The 13,942-nt window shown below is 51.9% G+C and overlaps 1 protein-coding gene across 1 annotated transcript in view; it reads left to right on the top strand.

Moving 5' to 3' along the window:
• The first annotated feature begins 1,359 nt into the window (after positions 1–1,359).
• Positions 1,360–13,942, top strand: part of LOC135054650 (zinc finger protein 585A-like) — an 81,444-nt gene continuing 68,861 nt past the window's right edge. Inside the window, exon 1 of the mRNA XM_063957888.1 lies at positions 1,360–1,402. The gene's annotated coding sequence lies outside the window, so the exon portion shown is untranslated. The remainder of the gene's footprint in view (positions 1,403–13,942) is intronic.

Below are 13,942 nucleotides of genomic sequence, written 5' to 3' on the forward strand. Positions count from 1 at the left end.
ACACGAGGCACATACGCCTCAGAATCACTCCCAGACATGAGGCACAGACGTCCCAGAATGATGCACAGATGCCCGAGTATGAATCCCACAGACACCCGGACACAAGGCACAGCTACTCCAGAACAACGCCCAGATGCCCCAGAATGATGGACAGATGCAACACACAGACGCCTGGACATGAGGCACAGATGCCCCCGAACGTTGCACAAACACAATGCACAGATGTCCCGGAATGACGGAGAGACGCAACTCACAGATGCCCGGACATGACGGAGATGCCCAAGAATGTCACACAGATGTCCCAAACCATGGCACAGATGCAAAGCATAGATATCACATCAAGATGCACACAGACGCCGTACATCAGGCACTGACACCCAGGCATGTGGCCCAGATACCCCGGTATGACACACCGACACCACGATAAGACACACAGACGCCTGGACATGAGGCACAGATGCCCCCGAACGTAGCACAAAAACAATGCAGATGCCCCCGAACGTTGCACAGACACAATGCACAGATGTCCCGGAATGACGGACAGACGCAACTCACAGATGCCCGGACATGACGGAGATGCCCAAAAATGTCACACAGATGTCCCAAACCATGGCACAGATGCAAAGCATAGATATCACATCGAGATGCACACAGACGCCGTACATCAGGCACTGACACCCAGGCATGTGGCACAGATACCCCGGTATGACACACCGACACCACGATAAGACACACAGATGCCCGGACATGGTGCACAGATGCCCCAGAACGACACACAGACGCCCCGGTACGATGCACAGATACAGTGCATCGACGGCCAGACATAGTGTACAGACGCCCGGATACGACGCGCAGATGCTGGGTAGATACATGGTGCACAAACACCCAGTAAACAGACCACCCTGGCACCATGAGAGCAGCGCTCTCCCTCCCCCACCACCATGCCCGGATGAGGCTGCGCTGCAGATGTGCCGGCGCCCTGTACATCTATCTCTGGATATACACACAGAAAGCATTGCACCTATGCAGCCCTTGCTCTGTGTCCTGCAGCAGCTGCACGGGTACCCGCCCTCTCTCACACCTCCCTGCCTGCCCCCAGCGCCTGTCACACTGCCATGTGCGGGACCCGCGCCCTCTCCCTGTGCTGAGGCCGGGGGCGGGACTGGAGGAGGGGCCGGGGGCGGGGCTGGAGGAGAGGCCGGGGGCGGGGATAAGAACGTCAGTGTGGCCGGTCACTGAGGAGGAAGCAGCTTGCGTTCCCCTGCCAATCACACCTCACTTCCGGCTTGTGCGTTCCATCACACTTCCGGCCATTGCGGTCCACACACAGGAAAAGAGTTTTTTTCTTTCGCGGCAACTTCCGGTTTTCTCTCGAGCGGGAGTCCTTCGTCCGCAAAAGCAGGTAATGGGGTCCTACTATACAGGGGGAGCAGCCTGTGGTGTCCTGTTGTTATTATACAGGCGGAGTGTCCTGTGGTGTCCTGTTGTTATTATACAGGGGGAACAGCCTGTGGTGTCCTGCATACCCTCCAACATTTTACACACAAAAATCGGTACAAACTAGAAAAAGGGGCGTGGCTATGGATAGGGGGGGCGTGGCCACGCCCCTTTTCCTATACTTTCAATCGGTACAGACCATTAAAAAATTATTAAAAAGGTACAGTTGGAGAGTATGTGTCCTGTTGTTATTATACAGGGGGAGTGGGCTATTGTGTCCTGTTGTTAGCATGCCCCATGTTATAGCAGTGAGGGCGGCGGAGGCGTGCTGTGTGGTGGGCGCACATGACCCCCTATTGTCCTGGCACCACGCGTTTTGCCTTTGTCAGGGAATCAGTACACAGGGTTAAGAGGAAGGAAGGGCTGAGGGAGCACAGTATACTGGGAATGCTGCTGCTGACCAGTGGTGCAAGTAGAAAAAATGTCTTACGGGTACTGTGGCCAAATGCCACATGGGGCGTGATACACATATGGGGGAGGGGCATATACACGTATGACCCCCAATAGTGCCAGATACACGTTGCCCCACAGTGCCAGATATACATTGCCCCACAGTGCCAGATACACATAACCCCACAGTGCCAGATATACATTGCGCCACAGTGCCAGATACACATTGACTAACAGTGCCAGATACACATTGCCCCACAGTGCCAGATACACATTGCCCCACAGTGCCAGATATATATTGCCCCACAGTGCCAGATATATATTGCCCCACAGTGCCAGATATACATTGCCCCACAGTGCCAGATATACATTGACTAACAGTGCCAGATACACATTGCCCCACAGTGCCAGATACACAAATGCCCCCACTGTGTCAGATATACATTGCCCCCCGTGCCAGATACAGAAATGCCCCTACAGTGCCAGATATGCCCCCAGTGCCAGGTATACATGCCCCCCTGTGCCAGATATCCCCCAGTGCCAGGTATACATGCCCCCCTGTGCCAGATATCCCCCAGTGCCAGGTATACATGCCCCCCTGTGCCAGATATCCCCCAGTGCCAGGTATATATGCCCCCCAGTGCCAGATATCCCCCAGTGCCAGATAGAAATGCCCCCCCAGTGCCAGATATCCCCCAGTGCCAGATAGGAATGCCCCCCTCCCTGTGCCAGATATCCCCCAGTGCCAGGTATACATGCCCCCCTGTGCCAGATATCCCCCAGTGCCAGATAGGAATGCCCCCCCCTGTGCCAGATATCCCCCAGTGCCAGATAGGAATGCCCCCCCCCCTGTGCCAGATATCCCCCAGTGCCAGATAGGAATGCCCCCTCCCCCCCCCCGTGCCAGATATCCCCCCGTGCCAGATAGAAATGCCCCCCCAGTGCCAGATTACCCCCAGTACCAGGTATAACATGCCATCCCCCCCCTTCCCTGCTCACCGCTGCCGCTGGCCGCTGCCGTCGTGTGTGAGGGGAGGAGAGCGCAGCCTGTGCCTCTCCTTCCCCTCAGTCTCCGGCGGGTGTCTCACAGTTTAATTCAGCGCTGATCAGTGAGCCAATCAGAGCTCGCACCGCGAGCTCTGATTGGCTCACGGATCGGCGCTGAATTAAACTATGACACCCGTCGGAGACTGAGGGGAAGGAGAGGCACAGGCTGCGCTCTCCTTCCCTCACATCAGCGGCGGTGCGAGGAGCGGCGGCCCGTCGGTGTGGGTACGGCGTACCCACGGCTAAATTCTTACGGGTACGCCGTACCCACCCGTACCCGCCCACTTGCACCACTGCTGCTGACTATATGCGGCAGAGGCTCCCACTGGTTGGGGCTGTGGGCGCCTGATCCTGCAAGAGCGCATAGGGGAGTGGGAACAGGAGGAGTGGCTTTCAGCAGGGGGAATATGCGGCCATATATTTATATTTCTCTAACGTCCTATGTGGATGCTGGGGACTCCGTAAGGACCATGGGGAATAGTGGCTCCCCAGGAGACTGGGCACAACTAAAGAAAGCTTTAGGACTACCTCGTCCCACTATGACCCTCCTCCAGACCTCAGTTAGAATTTTGTGACCGGCCGAGCTGGATGCACACTAGGGGCTCTCCTAAGTTCCTAGAAAAGAAAGTTATATTTAGTTTTTTTATTTTCAGTGAGATCTGCTGGCAACAGGCTCACTGCTACGAGAGACTAAGGGGGAGAAGAAGCGAACCTACCTGCTTGCAGCTAGCTTGGGCTTCTTAGGCTACTGGACACCATTAGCTCCAGAGGGATCGAACACAGGCCCAGCCTCGGTCGTCCGGTCCCGGAGCCGCGCCGCCGTCCCCCATGCAGAGCCAGAAGCAAGAAGAAAATCGTCAGCAGAAGACTTCGGTCTTCACTAAGGTAGCGCACAGCACTGCAGCTGTGCGCCATTGCTCCCCATGCACACCACACACTCCGGTCACTGATGGGTGCAGGGCGCTGGGGAGGGCCGCCCTTGGGCTGCAATAAGAGTACCTTACTGGCAAATGAACACATAATATAGTCATTAAGACTATATATGTGTAAAATCCCCTGCCATATATTCCATAAAAAAGCGGGAGAAGCCCGCCGAGAAAGGGGCGGGGCTATCTCCCTCAGCACACTGGCGCCATTTCCTCTCACAGCTCCGCTGGAAGGACGCTCCCAAGGCTCTCCCCTGCAGTTTCCAGACTTCTTAGGGTAAAAAAGAGGGGGGGGGCACTAATTTTAGGTGCATTATCTGTATATTAATAGCAGCTATAAGGGAAAAATCACTGTATGTGTAGTGTGAATCCCTACATTATATAGCGCTCTGGTGTGTGCTGGCATACTCTCTCTCTGTCTCCCCAAAGGACTTTGTGGGGTCCTGTCCTCAGTCAGAGCATTCCCTGTGTGTGCAGTGTGTCGGTACGGCTGTGTCGACATGTTTGATGAGGCTTATGTGGAGGCGGAGCAGGTGCCGACAAATGTGATGTCACCCCCTGTGCGGCCGACACCTGAATGGATGGACTTGTGGAAGGAATTACGTGAAAGTGTCAACTCCTTACATAAAAGGTTTGACGACATACCAGATGTGGGACAGCCGGCTTCTCAGCTCGTGCCTGCCCAGCTGTCTCAAAAGCTATCAGGGGCTCTAAAACGCCCGCTACCTCAGATGGCAGACACAGATGTCGACACGGATACTTAATCCAGTGTCGACGTGAGACTTATGTACATTCCAATAGGGCCACACGTTACATGATTACGGCAATGAAAAATGTGTTGCACATTTCTGATATTACCCCAGGAACCACAAAAAAGTGTATTATGTTTGGGGAGAAAAAATGACCAGTGGTTTTTCCCCCATCTGAGGAATTGAATGAAGTGTGTGAAGAAGCGTGGGCTTCCCCCGATAATAAACTGGTAATCTCTAAAAGGTTACTAATGGCGTACCCTTTCCCGCCAGAGGATAGGTCACGTTGGGAAACATCCCCTAGGGTGGATAAAGCGCTCACACGTCTGTCAAAGAAGGTGGCACTACCGTCTCCGGACACGGCTGCCCTAAAGGAGCCTGCTGATAGGAAGCAGGAGGCTATCCTGAAGTCTGTATATACACACTCAGGTATTATACTGAGACCAGCTATTGCTTCAGCATGGATGTGCAGTGCTGCAGCTGCGTGGTCAGATTCCCTGTCGGAAAATATTGATACCCTAGACAGGGACACTATATTGCTAACCATAGAGCATATTAAAGACGCAGTCTTATACATGAGAGATGCACAGAGGGATATTTGCCGGCTGGCATCTAAAATAAGTGCAATGTCCGTTTCTGCCAGGAGAGGATTATGGACTCGCCAGTGGACAGGGGATGCAGATTCTAAAAGGCACATGGAAGTTTTGCCTTACAAAGGTGAGGAGTTGTTTGGGGATGGTCTCTCTGACCTAGTTTCCACAGCAACAGCTGGGAAGTCAACATTTTTACCCCATGTTCCCTCACAGCCAAAGAAAGCACCGTATTATCGGGTACAGTCCTTTTTCGGCCTCAAAAAGGAAAGCGGGTTAGAGGCGCGTCCTTTCTGCCCAGAGGTAGAGGGAATAAGCTGCAACATACAGCCAGTTCCCAGGTACAAAAGTCCTCCCCCGTTTCCTCTAAGTCCACCGCATGACGCCGGGGCTCCACAGGCGGAGCCAGGTACGGTGGGGGCCCGTCTCAAGAACTTCAGCAATCAGTGGGCTCACTCACGTGTGGATTCCTGGATTCTACAAGTGGTATCTCAGGGGTACAAGCTGGAATTCGAGACATCTCCCCCTCGCCGTTTCCTCAAATCTGCATTGCCAACAACTCCCTCAGAAAGGGAGGTAGTGATAGAGGCAATTCACAAGCTGTATTCTCAGCAGGTGATAGTCAAGGTACCCCTCCTTCAACAAGGACGGGGTTACTATTCCACAATGTTTGTGGTACCGAAACCGGACGGTTCGGTGAGACCCATTTTAAAATTGAAATCCTTGAACACATATATAAAAAAATTCAAGTTCAAGATGGAATCGCTCAGGGCGGTTATTTCAAGCCTGGACGAGGGGGATTACATGGTATCACTGGACATCAAGGATGCTTACCTGCATATCCCCATTTACCATCCTCACCAGGAGTACCTCAGGTTTGTGGTACAGGATTGCCATTACCAATTCCAGACACTGCCGTTTGGACTGTCCACGGCACCGAGGGTATTTACCAAGGTAATGGCCGAAATGATGATACTCCTTCGAAAAAAGGGAGTTATAATTATCCCATACTTGGACGATCTCCTGATAAAGGCGAGGTCCAAGGAGCGGTTGCTAGTCGGGGTAGCACTATCTCGGGAGGTGCTACAACAGCACGGTTGGATTCTGAATATTCCAAAGTCACAGCTGGTCCCTACGACACGTCTACTGTTCCTGGGGATGGTTCTGGACACAGAACAGAAGAAAGTGTTTCTCCCGGAGGAGAAAGTCAAGGAGCTGTCATCTCTAGTCAGAGGCCTCCTGAAACCAAAACAGGTGTTGGTGCATCACTGCACGCGAGTCCTGGGAAAAATGGTAGCTTCCTTCGAAGCAATTCCATTCGGCAGGTTCCATTCAAGGACTTTTCAGTGGGACCTGTTGAAGAAGTGGTCCGGATCGCATCTTCAGATGCATCGGCTGATAACCCTGTCTCCAAGGACCAGGGTGTCTCTGCTGTGGTGGCTGCAGAGTGCTCATCTTCAAGAGGGCCGCAGATTCGGCATACAGGACTGGGTCCTGGTGACCACGGATGCCAGCCTTCGAGGCTGGGGGTCAGTCACACAGGGAAGAAACTTCCAAGGACTATGGTCAAGCCAGGAGACTTCCCTACACATAAATATTCTGGAACTGAGGGCCATTTACAATGCCCTCAGTCAGGCAAGAGCCCTGCTTCAAAACCAGCCGGTACTGATCCAGTCAGACAACATCACGGCAGTCGCCAATGTAAACCGACAGGGCGGCACAAGAAGCAGGATGGCGATGGCAGAAGCCACAAGGATTCTCCGATGGGCAGAAAATCATGTGTTAGCACTGTCAGCAGTGTTCATTCCGGGAGTGGACAACTGGGAAGCAGACTTCCTCAGCAGGCACGACCTCCACCCGGGAGAGTGGGGACTTCATCCAGAAGTCTTCCAGCTGATTGTAAACCGTTGGGAACGGCCACAGGTGGACATGATGGCGTCCCGCCTCAACAAAAAGCTAGAAAGATATTGCACCAGGTCAAGAGACCCTCAGGAAATAGCTGTGGACGCTCTAGTGACACCGTGGGTGTACCAGTCGGTTTATGTGTTCCCTCCTCTTCCTCTCATACCCAAGGTACTGAGGATAATAAGAAGAAGAGTAAGAACTATACTCATTGTTCCGGATTAGCTAAGAAGAGCTTGGTACCCAGAACTTCAAGAAATTATCTCAGAGGACCCATGGCCTCTGCCGCTCAGACAGGACCTGCTGCAGCAGGGGCCCTGTCTGTTCCAAGACTTACCGCGGCTGCGTTTGACGGCATGGCAGTTGAACGCCGGATCCTGAAGGAAAAGGGCATTCCGGAGGAAGTCATCCCTACGCTGATTAAAGCTAGGAAAGACGTGAACGCTAACCATTATCACCGCATATGGCGAAAATATGTTGCGTGGTGTGAGGCCAGGAAGGCCCCAACGGAGGAATTTCAGCTGGGCCGTTTTCTGCACTTCCTACAGTCAGGGGTGACTATGGGCCTAAAATTGGGTTCCATTAAGGTCCGGATTTCGGCTCTATCGATTTTCTTCCAAAAAGAACTGGCTTCGCTACCTGAAGTTAAGACATTTGTTAAGGGAGTGCTGCATATTCAGCCCCCTTTATTGCCTCCAGTGGCACCTTGGGATCTCAACGTGGTGCTAAAGTCACATTGGTTTGAGCCACTTAAAACCGTGGAACTAAAATATCTCACGTGGAAAGTGGTCATGCTGTTGGCCTTGGCTTCGGCCAGGCATGTGTCAGAATTGGCGGCTTTGTCATGTAAAAGCCCTTATCTGATTTTCCATATGGATAGGGCGGAATTGAGGACTCGTCCCCAATTTCTTCCTAAGGTGGTATCAGCTTTTCATTTGAACCAACCTATTGTGGTGCCTGTGGCTACTAAAGACTTGGAGGATTCAAAGCAGACTATTGCTCGCTGGATCTGTAGTACGATTCAGCTTGCACATTCTGCGGCTGGATTGCCGCATCCTAGATCAGTGAAAGCCCATTCAACGAGGAAGGTGGGCTCGTCTTGTGCGGCTGCTCGAGGGGTCTCGGCTTTACAACTTTGCCGAGCAGCTACTTGGTCGGGGTCAAACACATTTGCTAAATTCTACAAGTTTGATACCCTGGCTGAGGAGGACCTAGAGTTTGCTCATTCGGTGCTGCAGAGTCATCCGCACTCTCCCGCCCGTTTGGAGGTTTGGTATAATCCCCATGGTCCTTACGGAGTCCCCAGCATCCACTTAGGACGTTAGAGAAAATAAGATTTTACTCACCGGTAAAACTATTTCTCGTAGTCCGTAGTGGATGCTGGGCGCCCATCCCAAGTGCGTAATTGTCTGCAATACTTGTATATAGTTACTGTTTAACTAAAGGGTTATTGTTGAGCCATCTGTGGAGAGGCTCAGTTGTTTTTCATACTGTCAACTGGGTATAGTATCACGAGTTATACGGTGTGATTGGTGTGGCTGGTATGAGTCTTACCCGGGATTCAAAATCCTTCCTTATTGTGTCAGCTCTTCCGGGCACAGTATCCAGCTGAGGTCTGGAGGAGGGTCATAGTGGGAGGAGCCAGTGCACACCAGGTAGTCCTAAAGCTTTACTTTTGTGCCCAGTCTCCTGCGGAGCCGCTATTCCCCATGGTCCTTACGGAGTCCCCAGCATCCACTACGGACTACGAGAAATAGATTTACCGGTGAGTAAAATCTTATTTTCTCTGATGTCCTAGTGGATGCTGGGGACTCCGTAAGGACCATGGGGAATATACGGACTCCGCAAGAGACGGGGCACTCTAAGAAAGAATTAGGACTACTGGTGTGCACTGGCTCCTCCCTCTATGTCCTTCCTCCAGACCTCAGTTAGAATCTGTGCCCGGACAGAGCTGGGTGCACTTTAGTGAGCTCTCCTGAGCTTGCTAATAAGAAAGTATTTTAGTTAGGTTTTTTATTTTCAGAGAGATCTGCTGGCAACAGACTCTCTGCTACATGGGACTGAGGGGAGAGAAGCAGACCTACTAACTGCGGATAGGTTGCGCTTCTTAGGCTACTGGACACCATTAGCTCCAGAGGGATCGAACACAGGAACTCGCCCTTGGTCGTCCGATCCTGGAGCCGCGCCGCCGTCCCCCTCGCAGAGCCAGAAGACAGAACCCGGCGAGAGAAGCAAGAAGACTTCAAAATCGGCGGCAGAAGACTCCTGTCTTCATATGAGGTAGCGCACAGCACTGCAGCTGTGCGCCATTGCTCCCACACTAACCCACACACTCCGGTCACTGTAGGGTGCAGGGCGCAGGGGGGGGCGCCCTGGGCAGCAATTGAGTACCTCTTGGCAAAAATAGAGCATATATACAGCTGGGCACTGTATATATGCATGAGCCCCCGCCATTATTATACACAAAATCGCGGGATAGAAGCCCGCCGCTGAGGGGGCGGTGCTTCTTCCTCAGCACTCACCAGCGCCATTTTCTCTCCACAGCTCCGCTGAGAGGAAGCTCCCCAGGCTCTCCCCTGCAGAATCACGGTATAAAGAGGGTGAAAAGAGAGGGTGGGCACATAAATTTAGCGCAAATTCACTAATACAGCAGCTACTGGGTAAACACTAAGTTACTGTGTGATTCCTGGGTCATATAGCGCTGAGGTGTGTGCTGGCATACTCTCTCTCTGTCTCTTCAAAGGGCCTTGTGGGGGAACTGTCTTCAGATGAGCATCCCCTGTGTGTGTGTGGTGTGTCGGTAAGTTTGTGTCGACATGTTTGACGAGGAAGGCTATGTGGAAGCAGAGCAGGTGCAGATGAATGTGGAGTCGCCGCCGACGGCGCCGACACCTGATTGGATGGATATGTGGATGGTGTTAAATGATAATGTAAACTCCTTGCATAAAAGGTTGGATAAAGCTGATGCCTTGGGACAGTCAGGGTGTCAACCCATGCCTGATCCTACAGCGCAGAGGCCGTCAGGGTCTCAGAAGCGCCCACTATCCCAAATTGTTGACACAGATATCGACACGGATTCTGACTCCAGTGTCGATGGCGATGATGCAAAGTTGCAGCCTAAAATGGCTAAAGCCATCCGCTACATGATTATAGCAATGAAGGATGTATTGCACATTTCAGAAGTAAACCCTGTCCCTGACAAGAGGGTTTATATGTTTGGGGAAAAAAGGCAGAAGTGACTTTTCCTCCTTCACATGAGTTAAATGAGTTATGTGAAAAAGCGTGGGATTCTCCTGATAGGAAAGTGCAGATTCCCAAACGGTTACTTATGGTGTATCCTTTCCCGCCAACGGACGGGTTACGCTGGGAGTCATCCCCTAGGGTAGACAAAGCTTTGACACGCTTATCTAAGAAGGTGGCCCTGCCGTCACAGGATACGGCCTCCCTAAAGGATCCTGCGGATAGGAAGCAGGAAGGTATCCTGAAGTCTGTTTATACACATTCAGGTACCATACTGAGGCCGGCAATTGCGTCGGCCTGGATGTGTAGTGCTGTAGCAGCATGGACAGATACTCTGTCTGAGGAACTGGATACCTTGGACAAGGATACTATTTCTCTGACGTCCTAGTGGATGCTGGGAACTCCGTAAGGACCATGGGGAATAGCGGCTCCGCAGGAGACTGGGCACAAAAGTAAAAGCTTTAGGACTACCTGGCGTGCACTGGCTCCTCCCCCTATGACCCTCCTCCAAGCCTCAGTTAGATTTTTGTGCCCGGCCGAGAAGGGTGCACACTAGGGGCTCTCCTGAGCTTCTTAGTGAAAGTTTTAGTTTTAGGTTTTTTATTTTCAGTGAGACCTGCTGGCAACAGGCTCACTGCATCGAGGGACTAAGGGGAGAAGAAGCGAACTCACCTGCGTGCAGAGTGGATTGGGCTTCTTAGGCTACTGGACACCATTAGCTCCAGAGGGACCGAACACAGGCCCAGCCTCGGAGTCCGGTCCCAGAGCCGCGCCGCCGGCCCCCTTACAGAGCCAGAAGCAAGAAGAGGTCCGGAAAATCGGCGACAGAAGACATCCTGTCTTCACCAAGGTAGCGCACAGCACTGCAGCTGTGCGCCATTGCTTCTTAGCACACTTCACACTTCGGTCACTGAGGGTGCAGGGCGCTAGGGGGGGGGCGCCCTGAGCAGCAATAAAAACACCTTGGCTGGCGAAAATACATCACATATAGCCCCCAGGGCTATATGGATGAATTTTAACCCCTGCCAGATTCCATAAAAATGCGGGGGGGAAAGTCAGCGAAAAAGGGGCGGAGCCTATCTCCTCAGCACACTGGCGCCATTTTATCTCACAGCTCAGTTGGAGGGAAGCTCCCTGGCTCTCCCCTGCAGTTACTACACTACAGAAAGGGGTTAAAAAAGAGAGGGGGGCACTAATTAGGCGCAGTATTAATAAAACAGCAGCTATAAGGGGAAAAACACTTCTATAAGGTTATCCCTATATATATATATATATATATATATATATATATATATATATAGCGCTCTGGTGTGTGCTGGCATACTCTCCCTCTGTCTCCCCAAAGGGCTAGTGGGGTCCTGTCCTCTATCAGAGCATTCCCTGTGTGTGTGCTGTGTGTCGGTACGTTTGTGTCGACATGTATGAGGAGGAAAATGGTGTGGAGGCGGAGCAATTGCCTGTAATGGAGATGTCACCCCCTAGGGAGTCGACACCTGAGTGGCTGAGCTTATGGAAGGAATTACGTGACAGTGTCAGCTCTTTACAAAAGATTGATGACATGAGACAGCCGGCTACTCAGCCTGTGCCTGTCCAGTTGTCTCAAAAGCCATCAGGGGCTCTAAAATGCCCGTTACCTCAGATGGCAGATACAGACGCCGACACGGATACTGACTCCAGTGTCGACGATTAAGAGACGAATGTGACTTCCAGTAGGGCCACACGTTGCATGATTGAGGCTATGGAAAATGTTTTACATATTTCTGATAATACCAGTAGTCCAGTACCACTAAAAAGGGTATTATGTTGGGTGAGAAAAAACTGCCTGTAGTTTTTCTTGCTTCTGAGGAATTAAATGAAGTGTGTGATGATGCGTGGGTTTCCCCCAATAAAAACTGTTAATTCCCAAAAAAGTTATTAGCATCATACCCCTTCCCGCCAGAGGGTAGGGCGCGTTGGGAAACACCCCCTAGGGTGGATAAAGCGCTCACACGCTTATCAAAACAAGTGGCGTTACCGTCTCCTGATACGGCCGCCCTCAAGGATCCTGCTGACAGAAAGCAGGAGAATATCCTAAAATGTATTTACACACATACTGGTGTTATACTGCGACCAGCAATCGCCTCAGCCTGGATGTGCAGTGCTGGGGTGGCTTGGTCGGATTCCCTGACTGAAAATATTGATACCCTGGATAGGGACAGTATATTGTTGACTATAGAGCATTTAAAAGATGCATTTCTGTATATGCGAGATGCACAGAGGGATATTTGCCGACTGGCATCAAGAGTAAGTGCGCTGTCCATTTCTGCCAGAAGAGGGTTATGGACGCGACAGTGGTCAGGTGATGCGGATTCCAAAAGGCATATGGAATTATTGCCTTAAAAAGGGGAGGAGTTGTTTGGGGATGGTCTCTCTGACCTAGTTTCCACAGCAACAGCTGGGAAGTCAACATTTTTACCCCATGTTCCCTCACAGCCAAAGAAAGCACCGTATTATCGGGTACAGTCCTTTTTCGGCCTCAAAAAGGAAATCGGGTTAGAGGCGCGTCCTTTCTGCCCATAGGTAGAGGGAAAAAGCTGCAACATACAGCCAGTTCCCAGGAACAAAAGTCCTCCCCCGCTTCCTCTAAGTCCACCGCACGACGCCGGGGCTCCACAGGCGGAGCCAGGTACGGTGGGGGCCCGTCTCAAGAACTTCAGCAATCAGTGGGCTCACTCACGTGTGGATATCAGACCTGGTGGCCACGGCAACGGCTGGGAAATCCACATTTTTACCCCAGGTCGCCTCTCAGCATAAAAAGACGCCGTATTATCAGGCTCAGTCCTTTCGTCCCCATAAGGGCAAGTGGGCAAAAGGCTCCTCATTTCTGCCCCGTGGCAGAGGAAGGGGAAAAAGGCTGCAGCAGACAGCCAGTTCCCAGGAACAAAAGCCCTCTCCTGCTTCTGCCAAGTCCTCAGCATGACGCTGGTGCCTTACAAGCGGACTCAGGCACGGTGGGGGCCCGTCTCAAGAATTTCAGCGCGCAGTGGGCTCACTCGCAAGTGGACCCCTGGATCCGTCAGATAGTATCTCAGGGGTACAAATTGGAGTTCGAAACGTCTCCCCCTCACCGTTTCCTAAAGTCTGCTTTACCAACGTCCCCCTCCGACAGGGAGGCGGTATTGGAGGCAATTCACAAGCTGTATTCCCAGCAGGTGATAATCAAGGTACCCCTTCTGCAACAGGGCAAGGGGTATTATTCCACGCTGTTTGTAGTACCGAAGCCGGACGGCTCGGTGAGACCTATTTTAAATCTAAAATTTTTGAACACTTACATACAGAGGTTCAAATTCAAGATGGAGTCACTCAGAGCAGTGATCGCGAACCTGGAAGAAGGGGACTATATGGTGTCTCTGGACATCAAGGATGCTTACCTCCATGTCCCAATTTACCCTTCTCATCAAGGGTACCTCAGGTTTGTGGTACAGAACTGTCACTATCAGTTTCAGACGCTGCCGTTTGGATTGTCCGCGGCACCCCGGGTCTTTACCAAGGTAATGGCCGAAATGATGATACTTCTTCGAAGAAAAGGCGTTTTAATTATCCCTTACTTGGACGATCTCCT

The sequence above is a fragment of the Pseudophryne corroboree genome, chromosome 3 (assembly GCF_028390025.1).
Source record: "Pseudophryne corroboree isolate aPseCor3 chromosome 3, aPseCor3.hap2, whole genome shotgun sequence".
NCBI lineage: Eukaryota > Metazoa > Chordata > Amphibia > Anura > Myobatrachidae > Pseudophryne > Pseudophryne corroboree.